The 19,468-nt window shown below is 47.5% G+C and overlaps 1 long non-coding RNA gene across 1 annotated transcript; it reads left to right on the top strand.

Moving 5' to 3' along the window:
- Positions 1–12,060: 12,060 nt before the first annotated feature.
- LOC109267535 (uncharacterized) lies at positions 12,061–15,363 on the top strand. Its single transcript, XR_002080166.2, has 2 exons — positions 12,061–12,466; positions 14,272–15,363. It is a non-coding gene; the product is annotated as an uncharacterized LOC109267535 (long non-coding RNA).
- The last annotated feature ends 4,105 nt before the right edge of the window (positions 15,364–19,468 follow it).

Raw genomic sequence — 19,468 nt, forward strand, 5'->3', positions numbered from 1 at the left:
CCTCATCCAAATTTGCACCAGACGGTTGGCTGTTTAGACGGTTGGCGTTGGGGGTCATGTTCCTTTGGTGAAGTGTTGTTCAAAAATATGGCGGCCATTCCTCTCTGTCCAGTGCTCTGCCCCGTAAGCATGGACTCTGTTGCCTGGTTTGCCTTAATCTGCCAGAAGACTACGCAGCATCCGCCACAGAGCAAGCCTGTCCTGGACAGGACTTGACGGGACACCTAAGGACAGAGAGCTAGGACTTCGCTTCTTCTATAGGAACTGAGGCTTGTCGGTGTCTATCTGTCGTTAAGGGACTTTTTCCTCCCTCCCCCAAATGGTTACCAAAAAAAAAAAAAAAAACCACTGACAACTGGGCAGATTGGCTTAGATCCGCATGCAGCCCTTCCCAAACCATCCCGCTGGCTCCCAGGGTGCGGGAGACGTTACAGCTGCCAGCCCCACAAGTGTGGCATGGTCATGTGACTGCTTCTGGATGAGAAGGTGTGCGCTGAGGTGGCCATGCCCCTGCCATGCCCCGCTGCCAGGTCGTTATTGCTGGTCTCAGGCTCCACGCTTCCCGCGGGGAGCCCTGGAGTCTTGAGTCGAGAAGGCACATCCACGGACCCGGGTGCCTGACGGTACCCTGAGCAGAGCCTCCTGCCTACCTGTATGTGCTTGAGCCAGAAATAAACGTGCATGGCTTGAAGTCACAGGGGCGGGGCAGGGGAGGTCTTGCACATTATGAAACAGAATCCAGCCTATCCTGATTTTTTTTTTAATTTTTTTTTTAACATTTTATTTATTTTTGAGACAGGGAGAGACAGAGCATGAACGGGGGAGGGTCAGAGAGAGAGGGAGACACAGAATCTGAAGCAGGCTCCAGGCTCTGAGCTGTCAGCACAGAGCCCGACGCGGGGCTCGAACTCACCGACCCCGAGATCATGACCTGAGCTGAAGTCGGGTGCTTAACTGACTGAGCCACCCAGGCGCCCCCAGCCTATCCTGATTGACTACAAAGGTAACACTCTGAAGCCGTGTCCTCCCACTTACGGAATTGGCAGGGAGGCGGACGAGTCAGGTGTTAATGAGACCAGTAAAAGAAAAGCTGGAGAGTGGCAGACTGCGATAACACACGGTGCCTTCGGAATATACGCGGAAGGCTCTGAAGCTTGTCCAGGGCGGTCAGAGAGAAACTGGAGCGGAAGCTCCCCCAAGGAGGTGTTGCGTTCTCCTTCAGAGGCAACCCCAGTGTGGTGATCCCAGAGCTCAGAGACCTCGCCGGGCACTGATTAGAGCTGGCAATGTCCCCGTGAGGAATGAGACCAGTCACCATGCACCTCTCTGGCCCTCCCCACATCTCCACCCCCAGGAAACCGGGACAGCAGTAAGGACCGTGGCCACGCCGCTCTCTTGAGCAGCCCGGCGGCCTGGCAGGTGGCCCGGTGGAGGGGTGGCCCCAGAGCCCTTTCACACCTAGTGCCTTGGGATCCCGGTACTGCCGGGTTTCACTGAGGGAACTGAAGGATCAAGCTGCCAATTTAATAGTTTTAACTACAGTGTAAAGTTATTATTCACACAGATGATAATAATAGTATTTCGTCTTTGTGCTTTCAAGTTTACAAAACACTTTCACCTAACAGTGGAAATGCTTTCACATATATTAAAAACATTCCAGCAGCTTCCTGGTCATTTAATTTTTTTTTTTTAACGTTTATTTATTTTCGAGACAGAGAGAGACAGAGCATGAACAGGGGAGGGGCAGAGAGAGAGAGGGAGGCACAGAATCCGAAACAGGCTCCAGGCTCCGAGCTGTCGGCACAGAGCCCGACGTGGGGCTCGAACCCACGGACCGCGAGATCATGACAGGAGCCGAAGTCGGACGCTCAACCGACTGAGCCACCCACCCAGGCGCCCCTTGGTCATTTAGAATAAAATGCAAATTCCTGAGCGTGACACCGACCAGGCCCCAGATGATGCCGGCTCTGCCCCCCTCTCCAACCCCATGACCCCTGATTCGAGTTCCTCCAGCCGCACCCACGGCCTTGCTGGGTCTCACACCACAGCAGACCCACTCCGAGCCTTCAGACAAGCAGCTCCTTCCAGCCGGCACACCTCCCAGGTCAGGGGCAGGAAGGCCCTTTCATTTCTTCTTGGGCTCACATATTCTTTCTTCAAAGAGAAGTTTCCTCGCCACCGAACGAGGCTGCTTCCCCACCTTCAGTCGCTATCCCAACACTCGTTTTATTCCCTTCTCCACATGTGCCGCCATCTGGTATAAATAATTTACTCCCCGGGGCGCCTGGGTGGCTCAGTTGGTTAAGCGTCCGACTTTGGCTCAGGTCATGATCTCACGGTCTGTGAGTTCGAGCCCCGCATCAGGCTCTGGGCTGAGAGCTCGGAGTCTGGAGCCTGCTTCAGATTCTGGGTCTCCCTTTCTCTCTCTGCCCCTCCCCCCGCTCAGACTCTGTCTCTCTTTCTCAACAATAAATAATTTTTTTTTAATAATTTACGTCCCTATTGTCTACCTCCTCAACCTACTGTGAAGGTGGAGACTGATTTCTCTTGTCCAGCCAACACCCGGAATCGTTCATTGGGTTGTCGGGCTCGGAGGCTATGTTATCTCCACTTTGGCCCGAGACGGAGAAGTGAAGTGGTCTGCCCGCTGTCCCAGGGCTAACAGTTAGTGGGAGGAGGGAGATTCCAGATCGTCTGGCCCCTGAGTCTGTGGCTTTCTCCGCCCAACCCAGCCAAGCCTCACCATCCAATGTCTTGCACCCTGGGCCTGTCTCATGAAGAGCCTCTCTCGAGGGACAGCCGTGTGGCTACAGGACCGATGAATGAATCTGCACTAAAAGGTGACCGGCTGATGGCTGCTTATCTGCAGACCTTCCCGGGAGGACTTGGACCGAGGGCTCGGATTTTTGTAAAGAATCGAGAAGGGCTGTGTGAGGCCAGCGTAAGCAGATGGGGCCTGGCCGGATACTGGTTCTGTAAGTCTGGTTCTGAATGAAGCAACTCCCAGGTCATGACCACCCGGAAGCCATTTCACAGCCAGCTTTCTCCAGTCAGCTCCCAGGTCAGGGCAATGAAATTTGGCCTTTCCCAGGCCAGGCTTAGGTAGGTGGTCCTTAGACCCACGCTGCTCATCCGCCGAAGGCCTCGATTTAGCCTTATGAGTCAACAGGGCCACATGCCTGTCACATCAGACTGCAATAAGAACAGGTTGACTTCACGGCTTTAAATATGGGTCCCGTTTCTGAACCAGCCTTAATATTTTTATAAAATACAATAAATGTAATATAAATCATTACTAATAAATAAATTAAACATATAGAATATAATATAAATGAAATAAAATAAAATAAAATACTATTCACTCATTACCTTATGACTAGCACAATGATATTACATTGTAACATTCTTGGCCAAAAGCCTGAATTGTTCAATGTAAATTAACGTCCCAGCATTTGTAACTCCGATTTGGCATTTTTGTATCTTTTGTAATATGTCCAGGCTCCCCCCCTCCCCAATTACTCTATTCCTAAGCAGCCCCCCCCCCCAGAAAACAAAGCAGAATATGAAATTATTTGGAGTGCCAACTTCCATTCTTTGTGAAGAAGCCTGGAGAACTTAAAGTGGAAGAGGTCCTTCATGGGTTAGAGGTGGTGAGCGAGCGGCCTGATGGGAGGCGCTTGGCCCGGGTCGGAACCTGACTTTGCCTTAACCATTTCAAGGTCCCCGAGAGCTCTCTCCCACGGTTCCGTGATCCCAGCCAGAGATGAGAGCAAAGTTTGGGTCGCTGGCCTCCTCCCTCCTGCCCTCAGTGGGTGGGATCTGAGCCCTCTCCGCTTGAACTCCTGCTACCTGCCGAACAGTCTCCTGTTGTTGTCTGCTCCTGGGGGAGAAGGCTGATAAGAGAGGAGATTAGCTGACTAATCCTGCTGGCTGCCCTTACACAATGCCTGCAGGTAACTCCTCTGAAGCTTGATGACTGGAAGCAGTCTGAAAGGAGACCTGCAGGACTGATGTCAGGGGTGTGGGAGGTCGGAGGCAACATGAGGGTTTGCCGCTGGTAAGTGGAAAAACATCCTCAGGAGGATGTGTAAGTGTGCCCGTGTGCAAGAATACAATCTACTGTATGTGCTCGCATGTAGACGCGTGTGTTGGAGGGAGGAGAGAGAGAAGCAGACAGCCCAAGAACTAGAAAAGCCTTGGAGATCGTCTAGTTCCAGCACCGATGGGGAAACTGAGGCTGCAACAAAGGAAAGGACTGGCCTGAGAGCTGGCTCCTGGGACATCCGTTCCCTAGTCATGGAAGAAAGAGGAATTTTTCTGGCGTTCCTTCCTTGCCACTTGCAATCTCCTAGAATTTCTCTCTCCCAGTAGATCTCTGTCTGCCCTTTGGGGCTAGTAGCCCTGTGCCTGAAGCCTGGCTGCTGAGCAACCAAAATATTCCCAGCATGGGGCTGGCCGGCAAAGTCACCACAGAGCCTGGCAGGTGGCGGGCCTGGTAGAGCAATGCAGCCGGCAGGGGGTGCAGCATTTGAGAGCGGTGGGGACTGCGGTTCGTTCGGTCAGAAATGGGTGTGGCTCTCAGGAAGGCAGGCCCGGGACCGCCCGACCCAAGAGCGGTTGCAAGAGAAGCCAAAATGCAGATTCCCCTTTTGCAGGCCAAGTCTCCACTCTTTAAAATGTTAGGCAGCTCTTTAGAAATGCGTTCGGCACGCTAATCCAAACAACGCATCTCCGGCCAAAATGGTGCACAGGCCTCAGTCCGTGGTCACCGACGGTTTGTTTTATTGAAGAGAAGTCTGAGGTCCAGAGAGGAGAATTCGAACGCGAGGCTCGCGCTGCCTTGTGCCGCAGAATTGCCTTCCACGGCACCACACTGTGTGCACGCACGCGCGTGTATGTGTGCATGCATACAGGTGGACACAATCTGATAAAGAACCAGAGCTCTACATACCAATATTTGCAGCTATTCCTGGTAGAAAGAGATCCGTATCCACATCATCTCAGCGGTTGCAACAGGCTGTAAATGTTTCCGTGTGTTTGCTCTCACTCTTCAGCCCAGATTGCATAAGCATCCGTCGACTACCCTTGCGTCAGCTTCCTTTACATGCATTCTCTCTTTTGTATCCCTAACCCTGGGACAGAGGGGATTGAAGTAATGTTATTATCCCTATTGAGTGGAGAATGAGACTGAGGTCCAGAGTGGTCCGCTGACCAGCCAAAGTCACATGGGGGGGTGAGAGGCAGAGAGGGCACTCAAGCTCCAGACCCCGATTCAGTGCTCATTCCCCCATGCTACTCTGTGTTTGTGTTTCCTCACTTCCTGGCCTGGAGGGCTTATTCCTATGCCTTCCTGGTTTGGACCCCTTCAGACATTCTGAGCACATGAGTCTGGGGTCCTCCCCAAACCCCAGGGAGACAGAAAATCCCTAGAGGGGCTGGGAGGCAGCAGGACTCAGAAGGGAAAAATCTAGATCTTTTCTCTCCCATCTCCTTGAAGCACAGTTTCATTATTCTCCAAGATTCCTCTGGGGAAGTAGGACCTGGTTGAAGAGAGAGATTCTGTATTTTTAACCCTCAATGCTCCCCGCCTCTGTATGGGGTTGGAGCCGAAGCTCAGTCTCTGGAGCACAGGTTTTCCACCGTATTCTAGATATTTGCAGGGTCTGGGCAAAATTTCAGCATGAGGTCCCTAAGGAGAGGCACCTGGTCCATCTCATTTCCAGTGTATTCTCAGAATCTGGGACAGAACTTGGCGCATAGCAGCTGCTCAGTTAACATAAAGGAGGACAAAAGGAAAGGAGGGAAGGAGAAAGGGAAGTAAGAAGAAAAGGGGAAAGAAGAGACGAAGGAAAGGAAATCTATGTGTGGAGGCCTGATCCTTAGAATTAAACCCCTAACGATGAAGGCAGAAGCCAAGCCCCTGCAAATATCTAGAACGCTATGGACAATTCACAGCAACGAATCCCAGCTCCAGGTATGCTCCAATGAGAGGCAGCAGTCGAAACCGTTATGGCCTCTGAATCAGTCTCAACTCTGCCGCTGACCTCGGACAAGTTACTTTGTCTTTCTGAGCTTCAGTTTATCCACGGTTGTCTATTGACACTGTAAAAATCTTACCCCGAATTTAGAGGCTTACAACAACCCCCATTTACTCTCTCCCAGTTCTGGAGATCAGAAGTCTGAAGTTGGCCTTCTTCTGGAGGCTCCAGGGGAAAACCCGATCTCCTGCCTTAACAGCTTCCAGAGGCGGCCTGCACTCTGCAGTTGGTGAGCCGCGTCTCTCTTAACTGCCGCTTTTGTCCTGTCTTTGGCTCTGACGCTCCCGCCTCCCCGCCATAAGACCTTTGTGATTACACTGGACCTACCCAGATAATCCAGGGTGATCGACCCACCTCAAGGTCCTTAGGCAAATCCTGCCAGCATAGTGTCTTTTGCTGTGTAAGGTAACATATGCATAGGTTCTGGGGCCATCATTCTACCACACACACACACACACACACACACACACAGATACACACACATAAACACACACACAGATACACATGGACACACACACACACACAGACATACACACACACACACACACACACACACACACATACATAGACATGCACACACAATATTAACCTGCCTAATAGTTTTGAGCACTAAGTGAAAAAAAATGCATGTTGAGCACAGGACACACAGTGGGAACTTTATAAATAATACTTCTTACCAAGTCTCAGGATTATGCATCACAGCACGCCTTGAGGGTCATACAATGCTGAAACATCTTTTTCTTTTTTCTTTTTAATTTTTTAAAGTGTATTTATTTTTGAGAGACACAGAGCACAAATGGGAGAGGGGCAGAGAGAGAGGGAGACCCAGAATCCAAAAGCAGGCTCCAGGCTCTGAGCTGTTGGCACAGAGCCCCACGCAGGTTCAAACCCACGAACTGTGAGAACATGACCTGATTTGAAGGCAGGCACTTAACAGACTGAGCCACGCAGGTGCCCCTAAAACACGCCCCTGAAAAAGGCGCCCCTTTTTCATACTAAGAAATGTGACAGAATGTCAAAGAAATATTTGCAAAAAATGAAAATCCCCAGCATCTCAATACCTGAGACTGATTTTATTTACTGTTGCATGGGGATGTCTTGTCATTACCCAAAAACAGATACACTTGGTGTGGCTATGACCGTAGTGGATATGCCTTTTTATCAAACCTGCTTTCTCTCTACTTCTCATGGGACTATTAGCCCGGTTCCTTGTCATCACACTCCCATGAAGTCATAGCAAAGTGTCATTTGCAAAGAGGACTTTTCATTTTTTGTCATAATGTGTTGTAATTCCCCTAGAGTTGGCTAAGCTCAAGGTTATTCTATTTTTTAATATAATTTTGGGGTTTTTTTGCTGTTTTTAATAATGTTGCTAAGAATATCTTTATTGGGTTCATAGTAAATGTGATATATATTTACATATTTATATATAAATGTATGTTATGTACTTATATATAATACACGTTCATTATAGTTATAACACATACTTATATATGTATGTAACACACATATTAAATTTTATATATATAATTTATATATAAACATGTTGAATATTTAAATATATAAAAGTATATATTTATATATTATACCTATTTATAGATATAAACACTGCCTGTTGAGGAAATGAATAAATGAATGAATGGACTGACTAATATATGAATAAGAGAGTTGATACATGAATAATGAATGAATGATTTAATTAACAAGCAAATTGCTGAGTCATTCGTTTGTTCCTTCTACAAATCTTTGTGTGACTAAGAAGAAGAAACGCTCAGACAAAGACCCAACCCTCATGAAGCTTACATTCCAGTGGAGAAGGGAGGGAGAATGGGGAAGTAAGTAAATGAACAGGGTCACTTCTGAGAGCGATGTGCGGGCAGAGAACAACCAGGGGAGAGGTTTGCAGAGGGAGAGAGGGGTGGAGGGTGAAGGACCATCCCCAGGGCCACTTGCAGGGGCTCCTCTGGGGCAGGGAGCTCAGAGCTGAGGCCCGAATGATGAAAGGGGACCGGTTGTGCAAAGATCCTGGGGGTGGGGAGGGGGGCAGGATTTAAGACAGCAAAGCGCTTGGTGTGCGAATGAAAGAAAGAGCCAACGAGGGAAGCCCAGAGACCAAAGCGTAGGTGACTGTGTTGAAGGATGTGTGTGGTGGATATGAGACCTTGTGCCCTCCCTCACACCCCCTTCTCAGGGCAGGCTGATCCGTCTTAGAAAGTCTCAGAAAGGCCCGGGGGGGGGGGGGGGGGCGGCGGGGGGGGGGGGGGGCGGGGGGCGGCTCCACTGAGACCACACACAGATGCACGTCTCTTTCCGCAACGCCCTGTAGGTGCTGATGGCAGGATGCTCCCTCATAAGCCTCCTGTCTGCTTCCCAGGGAGCCCAACCTGAGCCAGTGTGTGAAAGAATGAGTCAATGGGCAAGTGAGTCACTAACTGAAGGGATACCTGAGTGCGGGAAGGAGGAATGCAGAAGGAATGAATGGGTAGCCGACTGCACAAGTGGACAACTCACGCGCGTGGGATACAGCCCCTCTCCAACCTACACCGGGAAGGTCTGCGCAGCGTCTGCCTGCCGGGAGTCTCACCGGACACCCAGGCTCCCCGGGTCGCCATCTCACCCCTCCCTGCACCCCTGCACATGAAGCCGGCGCTTGAGCGCAAGAGCAGCGGTGCCCACGGCAGACGGCGGCCCCGGTGTCCACCTGACCCCGGTTTCCCAGCCCCGAGAGCCTCCCCCGCCCCCAACAACGTGCGGTGGGAGCACAGAGGGCGTCCTTTGGAGACTTTTTAAAACAAATTCTTGTTTAACCTCCTCCGTGACCCATAGCGTAAACAAGTTCCTGAAATATACTCAATTTCTGTTTATTTAAAGAACGTTTGCTTATTTGGCGCTTGCTTGAGCAGAACCTCTGTTATCATTCACTCCACTCTGGGCGTTAACCTGACGCGAGTCGCCTGGCATCTTTAATTACCCAGATTATTATTTTTTCTCACTCACCCCCCCCCCCCCCTTTTTCTGTTTTTAGGAGAAAATGCAGGGCAGGCAGCAAATAGCAGCTCCATTAGCCCAGGGTGCTGGTTGTCAAGGATCCTGAATCGTGGGGTGCAACGTGGGAGCCCCTGGCCACGCGTGTCTGAGCAGCACTTGAAACGTGGCTTGTCTGAAGCGTAAGTGGGTGCTGTAAGTGTACCAGATTTTGAAGAGTTCGTGCAAAAAAAAAAAAAACAAACAACTGTATGATATCTCGTCCATGACATGTTGAAATAATAATACTTAGGGTATTTTCAGTTAAATGAAATATGTTCTTAAAATTAATTTACCTGTTTCTTTTAACTTTTTTAATGCAGCTGCTGGAAAATTTAAAATAACATCTGTGGCTTGTGTTGTATTTCTTTTTTTAAAGTTTATTTATGGGGCGCCTGGGTGGCTCGGTTGGTTGAGCGGCCGACATCAGCTCAGGTCATGATCTCGCGGTCCGTGAGTTCGAGCCCGACGCGGGGCTCTGTGCTGATAGAGCCTGGAACCTGCTTCTGTTTCTGTGTCTCCCTCTCTCTCTGCCCCTCCCCCATTCACACTCTGTCTCTCTCTGCCTTTCAAAAATGAATAGATGTGAAAAAAAATCATAATAAAAATAAAATAAAATGAAGTTTATTGATTTATATTGGGGTGGGGGAGGGGCAGAGAGAGAGGGAGAGAGAATCCCAAGCAGGGTCCCTGCCGTCAGCGCAGACCCTGACACAGGGCTCGATCCCACGAACTGTGAGATCATGCCGTGAGCAGAAACCAAGAGTCAAATACTTCACCGACGGAGCCACTGACCTTAATCAGAGTCCGGTTCACAGACCAGTAGGACTGGCACGTCCTGGGAGCTTGGAAGAAATGTAGACTCCCATTCCTTGTATCAGGCAGGGCTCTCCCGAGAAACAGAATGGTCATAGACATATGCAAAGTAGCTGTATCTTATATACACAGGGTATCTATATAGTATATACATAGATAGCTATGTACGTATCTCTAGATCTCATTCACAGATGTTTCTATCAATGACACAAATCACACCAGTTAGGATATTTTCTGTTAAATCAAATACATTCCTAAAATTAACTTGCCTTTCTTACATATCCGTAAAATGTTAAAGTAATTAAAATAAAATTATATTATTAAAGTTCAAAGATATAATAGATATAGAGAGTTATGACAGGGAGAGAGAGGAAGAAATCTTTTAAGGAATTGGCTCATGTAATAGTGAGGGCTGGCAAGTCCAAAATCTGCAGGGCATTTTTTAAGGCAGCAGACGCAGGAAAGAGTTGACATTGCAGCTTTTCTGGAGAATTCCTTCTTCCTCGGGGTACCTCCATTCTTTCTCTCAAGGCTTCGACTGATTGTGTGAGGCCCACCCACGTCATAGAGGATAATCTGCTTTACTCAAAGTCCACTGATTTCATGGTTAATCCCACCTAACAAAAACCTTCACAGTGACATCTAGACTGGTGTTTCACCAAATAACTGGGTACCATGGCCTAACCAAGGTGACACATAAAATTAAATGACACCCCACCACCCCCAACCCTACTGAATCATCATCTGCATTTGAATAAGATCATCCCTCCCCCCACCCCCCAGGAGTGCGGTAAGCACACCTAAGGCTGAGAGGTTTACCCTGGACGTCTCTGAGGGTCTCCTTCCCATATGTTGAACCCCATTCCCAGGCCCCCAGCCACCACCGCCATGCCCCAAACTTGGAACCAACCGAGCCACCACATGTCAAGATTCGCGGTCTGATACATTGTGATGTGACTGGAGAGGAGACCAAGGTCCCAGGCATGGAAGCGCTTCCTCGTGAGCTCTCGAAAGCTTCCTGCGCAGAAAGGTGCACCAGGGCAAGGGCCACATCTGTTTCATTTTCCTCTTTATCCCCTGCCCCTGGGGCATAACGCCTGGCACGTGATAAGAATCAAACAAACTGTATTAAATAGATCCATTATGTAACCTTTGGTTTCCCATCTATAATGTGTAGAGAAGCAATCATGTATGAGAAACACGTGGAAGTCAGGGACCCTGCGCTGGGCGCATAGTAGGTCCTCAGGAAGTCCTAGGTAAGGGTGTTCGGTGCATGCCTGCTGAGTGAGTACACAAGGTCCTGCTTCAGCATGTGAACACTCAGGGTACAGCAAGGATCCCGTGCCCTGAGCTTATAGAATGGAGCCCTGACGGGGTGCCTTCTAGAAGGATTGGTTACAACCACCAGCAATAAGGAGGAGGTGCATGGCTCTTGGCATCTCACAGAGGGCTCTGTGGGTATCACGTCCTGGGAACCTACAGCAGTGCTGGGGGGGTTCCTCGCTAATAATCTTGCTGTCACTGTCACTTTACAGAAGAGGGACGCTCAGGCTCAGGAATATTCAGCACCTCGTGTGAAGCCGATAACAGGATGGAGCCCGATCTGGGAATGCTTTTTTCCTAGCTTTGAGATCTCCTACCATCCGTTTCTCTTTGAAAGACGAGAGGAGGAGAGAGAGAGAATGTCTACGCATGTGCCTGGCTGTCTGCCAGGGTGTAAGCACATGTGCCCGCATGTGTGGGTATGGGCGTGGGCACACAAGAGTAAATATGGGGACCGCAGGGTGGGGAACTATTTAATCTAATCCTGAAAGGACCAGCAGAACTCTTGGGTGTCCCTCGAAGTCAAGCTTCTTTCCAGGTCACCTAAGTTTACACTTGGATAATAACACACGCGTAATTAACTGAACAAATATAATGAATCTATCTGCAGTGACATGATAGTTGGTGCTGAATCCTATTAAAGCACATTTAATTAAAAATGCATTAAACCTTCAAGCTTTGGAACACACCCTGCCCTTCTTCAAAGCCTCCCCTCCATTAAAGCCTTCCCCACTATTAACTGTGAGTCAGCGTGTGACCCTATGGGCATGACCGGGTGAGATGAAGTGGCTCTTAAATGCTTGAACCAGTATATCACAGGCACTAATGGATTTAAATCAGGGAGATTAATTCCATTCACTCGGCTCCTTGTCTCAGAAGCAACTGTCATGCTGAGCCTAATTGCTGGAGATGGTTGATGGCTCTGGGTGGACAGCCTCCTGAAGTTGGTTTTTGGCCCATCGTCAATTATTTGGGCTTCTGTGCAGTGGGGATATAAGGATGATTAAGATCCGCAGACAACCCAACAGCCCTTGTTTATCATTAACTTCCGTCTTCTCGGCAGCCGAGTTTCTCCAGGCACTGGAGGCAGGGAGGTGTGGTGCGAGCCTGTCTGGGTTGGGACCTCAGCTCTTCCCCCCACCCGTGTGCTATATCGCTACAGTCACGGGGGGTGGCACAAGCTATGGTCCTCCTGGAGTGTCTTTCTCCTTCTTCTCTGCCTAGTCCATTCCTACCTACCCTCCACACACTGGCTGAATGAATGGGTAAGTAAATAAATGAGAGGAGTGGCCAGCAGCCTCCAAGGGGGGAATGCGAAATCTTACACCTGCTCAGACTCCTCTGCAGAGGGTGCGTAAAGGCTGGAATTACCCTCCTTGGCTCTACACCATCCTTTGTCCGGAGCAGGCATTATTGTCAGCCTGTCTTTCTAAAGCCGGGTTCTGAGCCACAGAAACCGAACGTGAAATTGATCAACGTCATGGAGAGATAAGGGGCAAAAAGCCAGGATTTGAACCTCCAGTCCCTCGCCTCTATTCCATACTACCTCTGAGTAATCTCTAGGCGCGTTGCTTAATCAGTCGCTGATTCATTAAGAGCTGGCAGAAGGAGCTTCCTGCCGAGGCAGAATGGGAGAAAGCCTGTCTCTGAGCAGTGCCTGGTGGGGGGGGGGGGGAGAGGAGAAAGGGACAGGAGGCATGACCCGATGGGTTCGGTGGCTGGGCCAGGGCTGCTGCTCCTGCCACAGATACATGCCGTGCACGGCTGACTTCATAGGCGAGGGACCTGCGCAAAAGCCAGAAGGGCCCCAGGTGCAACGCTCTGCTATCATCTTCAACTGCTTAGTCATTTTTGATCAAGAGCCCCCTCACTTTTTATTTTGCACTGGGCCCAGCCAGTCCTGGTGCTGAGGGCAGGTTCGAGGTGTGGGTCCCGCCCACCCTCCATGACCTTCCCTGACTCTCCAAATGCCTTACCAAGAAGCCTTTTCCTTGACGGTGGTGTCACTTCCGCCTTCCCTCGCAAAGCTGTTGACCTATGGTAAGGCACCCAGCGCGCAGCAGGTGCTTAGTAACTGAGAGGCAAGGGGTTGCCGTGGCTGTGTCAGAAGCCTGGTTCGCCACTGAGTTCTTGCAGACCGCCGAAGGCTTCTGAATGATCGGTCGTTTTTAGCTCCATGGCAAACACATGATCCAGGAAAGCATTTCCAGAGCTTAGTTCTGCAGAGCCTTTCTTTAGCCAATAGCAAGCGCTCTGCGGTCATACGCCTTTTGGAAATGCTGCTCACCCCATCCTCACCGAGAATCACGGTATGCCTTAGCACGTTCGAGACTCTGAGAAGTCCAACAGCAAAGACACCTTCTTACTCTGCTGATGCCAGCCTTCTCCCAATCTCAGTGGCTATGGATGCATTTTTCCTCCCTGATCCACTTATTCACATCCCACGGGATCTGATCCCGAAAGGGTGGAGATGAAGGGGCGCCTGAGTGGCCCGTGGTTAAGCATTTGACCTGGGCTCGGGTCATGATCTCGTTGTTCATGAGTTTGAGCCCCACATCGGGCTCTGCGCTGACGTTGCGGAGCCTGCTTCGGATTCTCTGTCTCCCTCTCTCTCTGTCCCTCCCCCCACCCCTCTCTCTGAAAAATAAACATTAAAAACAAGAGTGGAGATGAAGACGTGGGTGGAAGAGTGAGAGTTAACAGCAAGGAGGGAAGACAAATGTTGTAACGAGGCATCTCCACACACGTCAGTCTGTGTCAAAAGGGCCAAAACTTTGTTGCCTTTGCCTTGTTGCTTTCTCCTCCCCGGGGTTTGTTAAGAACGACAGCAAGCCGGTGAGACCATCTTAGTCTGCCTGGGCTATTGCAGCAGCAGAGGACGTAACTATCTGCAGAACGCGTTGCCCAAAGAACGGAGAGCGGGGACTTTCTGGGCGGCGGCGACGGGGGGGGCGGCTGGGGACTTAACAGATGCTCATAAACAAATGAGATCACTTCGAACAAAGTAATCAAAGCATCAAATGATATAAACACCACATTAGGGTATAATGTGAATCATCCTTGTGGTCAGACATGCACAGATCAGCTGCAAAGAGCAACCTGATCCCAGAACCTCGGCTCCCATGACTGGTGTGAAACATGAACAGAAAAATGGAAGGAAGACTGCCGACACAGACACTCTAGAAGCTGAGCTCTGACAAAGAATGCTGTCGGCAGTCCCGAGCCACACGTCTTCATGGAAGAATAAAGTCCCGGTGCTTTTGGAGCAGAAGAGGACTTTCTAGAAGGACACACCAAGGACTGGGGAGTTTGTAGGGAATTGCCTTGCTAGCAGAGGACAAAATCAGGTCTCAGGTCCAGGTTCGTAAATGTCATTTCAACTCTTTGCACCAGGTGCTACCACTGTCAATCTCCTCGGCGCTCAGCATCCGCTTGGCTTCTTCCTACAAGACTGGTGACCTTTCCCTGAGGAATCTTTGGTTGCAGAAGCTTGCTGTTCTATCACAGGATGGGCCGAAATGCCAGACGGTATGCAACCCCAAACATTGAGATGGGGAGCTGGCGTAAATATCACACCTCGCATGCTACTCATGGGGAGGGGGCAGCTCTGAGTCGTCAACCTCACAGAGGTCCGCTGGGAGGCTGTACTCAGGTGCCCAGTTCAGCCATCGGTTCATTAATGTGAGCTGTGCTAAATCCTGTCCTTTCCTGGCTCTCTGCTGTGCGCCTCCAATTGTGTTTCCTGGGATCCTCTCCCAAATAAGCCACTTGAACTCAGATCCCTGTCTCCAAATTGGCTTCTGGGGCAAACCACCTGCAAATGACTTTGTTTTTATTGTACTCAAGTGATTTAAGGAGAGGAGACTCTGGCTCCTAGGATAAGGACACTACGGAGATGACATCTCCAGTATATGACTCCTTTGAGCAGATAGCAAATCATCTTTCCATTGTTGTCCAGTGGTCACAATAGCTGATAGGAGAGGCTACGCTGCTATTCTCTTCTTCAATCCGTGATGTTTATTGATCTTCTACACTGGTCAGGCATGGGCTGGACACTGGATGTGTAGACTGGGTCAGAGCCTTCAAGGCTAGCAGGAGGATAGCAGTATTTATTCACTCATACATTTGTATCTTTTCATGTAATAGATCTCTATTGAGGGCCGATTTTGTACTCAGCACTGCTGGGAATACAGAGGAGGGAAAAAAAGATATCATTTCTAGCCTCAGCTTACCATCCAACAAAAGAGAAACACTTGAAACAGATAACACAGTCCTTGGACAAGCACCATGGGAAAAAAAAGTTTATGGTGGCCATGATCATATAGGAGCAGTGTACTCAGATTTAAGGGGTCAGGGATGATAGCTGGTGTAAAAATTACGATCACAAAACCATGACCAAGATGTTTATCCTGTTAATTTCTTGAGATTGAGAACATATCACAGAGTATGACTAAAAGTCCTATTAAATTTCATTGATTTGAGGGAAATGGGAAGTTTTGTCAAAGTATGAATCTTATGCAAAGATGCACAAAGTTTCCATTTACCATAAATCTAGGCTGCATCTTGAAATCAGTCAACTGGGAGCAAACTACCAGGTAATTCTGAGACACGAAGCACAGTGCAGAGATGCCCTACACATCTTCTTTAACCAATTGATTGGGAATAGCTCCATTTTACAGGGAAGGACTGAGGTGGCCCAAATCATTCTCCTCTCCTGGTAATTGCTTCCCCGTAAGGGTGGTCTGGGCCTAGTGACTTGCTTCCAACAAGCAGAATATGGCAAATGTGGAAAGATGTCAGTACATTGATTCAGTAATCAAATCCCTTCCAAAGAAGAGAAGCCCAGGGCCAGATGGCTTTACTGGTGAATTCTACCAAAAATTGAAAGAAGAATGAACATCAATTCTCAAACCCTCCATAAAATTGAAGGGGAGGGAACACTTTCAAAGTCATTCCATAAAGCCTGCATTGTCCTGATACCAATGACAGACAAAGACACTAAGAAAACTACAGACCAATATCCCTGATGAATATTGATGCAAAAATCCTCAAAATAAAACACTGGCAGACAGAATTCAATGACACATTAAAAGGATTACACACCATGACCAAGTGGGATTTATTCTTGGAATTCAAGGATGGTTCAACACAAAAAAATATCAATCAATGGAATACATCATATTAACAGAATGATTGGGGGGGGGGGAACCCACAAGATCATCTCAGCTGGTGCAGAAAAACCATTTAATAAAATCCCATACTCTTTCATGAAATAAAAAAGCACCCAACAAGCTAGGAATAAAAGAATATTACCTCAACATCATAAAGACCATAGATGAGAAACCCACAGCCAACATGACACATAATGGTGAAAGACTAAAAGGTTTTCCTCTAAGATCGGTTCTAGACAGGTATGCCCACTTTTACCACTTCTTTTCAAAATAGTACAGGAAGTCCTGGCCAGAACAATCAAGTGGAAGGAAGGAAGGAAGGAAGGAAGGAAGGAAGGAAGGTGAAAGAAAGAAAGAAAGAAAGAAAGAAAGAAAGAAAGAAAGAAAAGGAAACATTATCTCTGCTCACAGATGGCATGATCTAATACATGGAAAACCCTAAAGATCACACACACACACACACACACACACACACACACACACACACACACAAATCCTGTGAAAGCTAGTACATGAATTCAGCAAAGTTGCAGGATATAAAATCAACCAGTTGTGTTTATACAGACAAACAATGAACAATCCAAAAAGGAAAGCAAGAAAACAGTTTCATTCACAATAGCATCAAAAAGAATAAAATACTTAGGAATGAACTTACCCAAAGAAGTGAAAGACCTGTATGGTGAAACTGGAAAATACTGCTGAAAAAAACTAAAGACAAAAATAAATGCAAAGACATCCCATACTCGTGGGTTGGAAGACTTAATAAGGTTAAGATGTCAAAATTAGCGACCTACAGATTCAATGCAGTCCTTAGCAAAATCCTAACAACTTTTTTGGCAGAGGTAGAAAAACCCATCCTAAAATTCACACGGAATGTCAAGGAAATCCGGATAGCCCAAACAATCTTGAACAAAAGAGAAACAAAGTTGAAAGTTTCACACTTCCTGAATTGAAAACGTATTACAAAACTACAGTAATGAAAACAGTGTGGGTACAGGCATAGAAAATGGCCAGCCCAGAAATAAACCTTGCTTATATGGTTAAATGATGTTGACAAGGATGCCAAAACCATTCAGTGGGAAAGAACAATCTTTTCAACAAATGGTGCTGGCAAAACTGGATATCCATGTGCAAAAGGATGAACTTGGACCCTTCCCTTACACCATTACAAAAATAAACTCAAAATGGAACAAAGACCTACACAGAAGACCGCAAGCTATAATCTTCTTGGAGAAAACATAGAGGAAAAGTTTCATGCCATTGTACTTGGTGATCATTTTTTGGATATGACACCAAAAGCACAGGTGACATCACACTGGACTACATCACATTAAAAACCTCTGTGCCTCAAAGGGCCCAATCAACAAGTAAAATGAGACAAAATATTTGCAAGTCACATATCTGATCAGAGGTTAATATCCAGGATGGACAAAGAATTTTTTCAACTCGACAACAAAACACAAGCAACTCGATTAAAACATGAGCAAAGGACTTGAGTAAACATTTCTCTAAAGAAAATAAATTGCCACTAAACACAAGAAAAATGCTATCACTAATTATTAGAGAAATGCAAATAGAAACCTTACTGAGATATCATTTCACATGCATTAAGATGGCTACTGTATATTTTTTTTTAATTTTTTTTTAAATATTTATTTATTCTTGAGACAGAGAGAGACAGAGCATGAACGGAGAGGGGCAGAGAGAGAGGGAGACACAGAATCTGAAACAGGCTCCAGGCTCTGAGCTGTCAGCACAGAGCCCGATGTGGGGCTTGAACTCACAGACTGCGAGATCATGACCTGAGCTGAAGTCGGACGCTTAACCAACTGAGCCACCCAGGCACCCCTTATTTTTTTTAAATAAAGGAAAAAGAAGAGGATCTTGGGTGGCTCAGTTGATTAAGCTTCCAACTCTTGGTTTCAGTTCAGGTCATGATCTTGTGGTTCGTGGGATGGAGTCCCATGTCGGGCTCTGCACTGTCAGCTTGGGATTCTCTCTCTCCATCTCTCTCTGCCCCTCCCCCACTTACCACACAGGTGCCTTCTCTCTCTCAAAAATAAATAAATAAGCATTTTTTAATAATAATAAAGGAAAAAGAAAAAGAAAATACCAAGTGTCGATGGCAAGAATGTGGAGAAATCGGAACCCTTGTGCTCTGTCGATGGGAATGTCAAATGGTGTGGCTGCTGAGAGAAACAGTATGACAGTTCCCCCAAAAATTACAAATAGAATTTCCATATGATCAAACAATTCCACGTATGGATATATACCCAAAAGAATTGAAGGTAGGGACTCAAAGAGTTATTTGTATACCCGTGTTTGTAGTGGCATTATTTACAACAGCCAGAAGGGGAACGCAGTCAAAGCGTCCATCAAGGGACGAACGGATAAACACAATATGCTTATATACCGACAGTGGAATCTTACCCAGTCTACAAAGGAAGGAAAGGACACATGCTACGACACAGACGAACCTCGAGGACACTATGGTGAGCAAAATAAGGCTTTCATGAAAACAAAATACTGCAGGATTCCACTTGTATGAGGTAGCTAGAGTAGTGAAATTCATAAAAACAGAAAGTAGAATGGTGGTTGCCAGGGGCTGGGAGAGGTGGGGTTGGGACATTGTTTAATGGGTATAATTTTAGTTTTGCAAGATGAAAGAGTTCTGGAGATTGGTTGCACAACAGTGTGAATGTACTTAATACCAAACAGTACTCTTAAAAGTGGATACGATGGCCAATTTTATGTTATTTATGTGTGTTTTGCCACAATTAAAAATGTGAAAAAAGTAAATATAAAAAAAGATAGCAGAACAAGAAGAGATTCACAGAAACAACAGCAACAATAACAAAAACGAAACAAAATCAAACAAAGTGATGTGGTGTGATTTCTGAGATACAGATTATAAAAGAGTGTGTCTTTGATTTTATGCTCTCTTGCTTGCTCTGAGGAAGCTTGCTGCACTGTTGGAAAGGTCCATGTGGCAGGGAACTGAGGGTGGCCTCCAGCCAACAGCCCAGCAAAGAATTGAGGCCCTCCATACAACATCCTGCAAGAAACTGAATCCTTCCACTGGCCACATAGGGGAGG

Source organism: Panthera pardus, unplaced genomic scaffold (genome assembly GCF_024362965.1).
Source record: "Panthera pardus isolate Hobbes unplaced genomic scaffold, ASM2436296v1 HiC_scaffold_2, whole genome shotgun sequence".
NCBI lineage: Eukaryota > Metazoa > Chordata > Mammalia > Carnivora > Felidae > Panthera > Panthera pardus.